Raw genomic sequence first — 1,867 nt, forward strand, 5'->3', positions numbered from 1 at the left:
CTGTAACAGTGACACCAGGATTTAGCACAACCTATCACTGTCATCTACCCTAAGAGTATAAAATTAATACTAGTGAGGTACGATACTAAGCTTTCTAAGGACGGTACATATAACTGTAACTTGACATAAAATCAAGCTAACCTTACCTAGTATTAACTACTAAAAGAAATAGTAGTACTCCTACTACAAGTATTAGTAGCACAACTACTACAAGTATAAGTAGCACAACTACTACAAGTTATAGTAGTACTCATACTACAAATATTAATAGCACAACTACAAAAGTATTAGTAGCACAACTACTACAATTATTAGGAGCACAACTACTACAAATATTAGTAGCACAATTACTACAAGTATTAATAGCACAAATACAAAAGTATTAGTAGCACAACTACTACAATTATTAGGAGCACAACTACTACAAATATTAATAGCACAACTACTACAAGTAATAGTAGCACACCTACTACAAGTATTAGTAGCACAACGACTACAAGTATTAGTAGCACAACTACTACAAGTATTAGTAGCACAACTACTACAAGTATTAGGAACACAACTACTACAAATATTAGTTGCACAACTACTACAAGTAATAGTAGCACACCTACTACAAGTATTATTAGCACAACGACTACAAGTATTAGTAGCACAATTACTACAAGTATTATTAGCACAAATACTACAAGTATTAATAGCACAACTACTACAAGTATTAGCAGCACAACTACTACAAGTAATAGTAGCACAACTACTACAAGCATTAGTAGAACAACTTTTTTTTCTATTTTTTTATTTTTTTTATACTGGCCTCCAGCCTCCCCCAATAGCAATTCCTTCGCCACGATTTTATTACCTTAATATTAAATATCCTAATTCATAAGTAGCTATCCTAGCTGTGTTGAGTTAGTTGAGCCGCAGATCTATGTGGCATTCAGTGACTGTAGCCTCATAGTCAATATTTGCAACTGTTGTCGGCTTTGGGGCCGATGCTCTCGTTCCCCTGAGGCAGAGCAAAGCCGACCGGAGGAGAGAGAAGGACAGTCGACATTTCATCCAGGCTGTAACAAACTTCTGGGCTGCTGCTTCTGTTCGGACATCACCTGCGCGAGTCTGGCATAGAAGCATCTTGCACTTGGTCCCATCCCACCAGAGGTTGTGAACACTAGAGGAGTAGGGTGTGTCATAGGAGGGAAGATCAGCTAAAACTAATGGCCCATCACTTTTTTGGTAGATTTTAGTGTATATAAACAGAAAATAATTTCAGTTTCAATATTTTGCAACCTTTTGCTAGGTAAATTTTAGCGTGAAATTTATCGAAAATCTAACGTACAGCTGCATTAGTGCATTACAATTAAATAGTGAACATTGCTTTCTGACTTCATTCTTTAACAACCCAACTAACAATATTTTTTTTCTGTTTCAGATTCTGATGCATTTATAAGTTGATAATATTTGCGATGGCTGCTTGTGTCAGGACGAGGAACCAAAAATCCAGCCATCTCAGTCACTATCTTGGGTCTGGGAGAGAGCTCCTGAAGTCGGAGTTGCCTACATTGAGAGATGCTTTGAGATACGGTGTTTTAATCAGGCAAATCAGTGAAAAGAACCAAAGAACTTACACAAACAAAGACATTGCCAGTGAGCTGTCTTGGCACAGTACACTCTGGCTTACGCTCAGTTCAAGCCTCCAGTCATAACAAGTCAGAAGAAGATTAGTGAGAGACTGCTAGCCAGTTGGGAAAAGGCAAGAGATATCTCTCTTGGGAGAGGAAAACTTGCAGTTAAGGACAGCTTTGCCAAGCAACTGGACCAGTTATTTGACATAATTACTTGCAAGTGCCCAATTGTTCTCTGTCCTGAG

This window comes from Homarus americanus, unplaced genomic scaffold (genome assembly GCF_018991925.1).
Source record: "Homarus americanus isolate GMGI-L3 unplaced genomic scaffold, GMGI_Hamer_2.0 scaffold21166, whole genome shotgun sequence".
Classification (NCBI taxonomy): Eukaryota; Metazoa; Arthropoda; class Malacostraca; order Decapoda; family Nephropidae; genus Homarus; species Homarus americanus.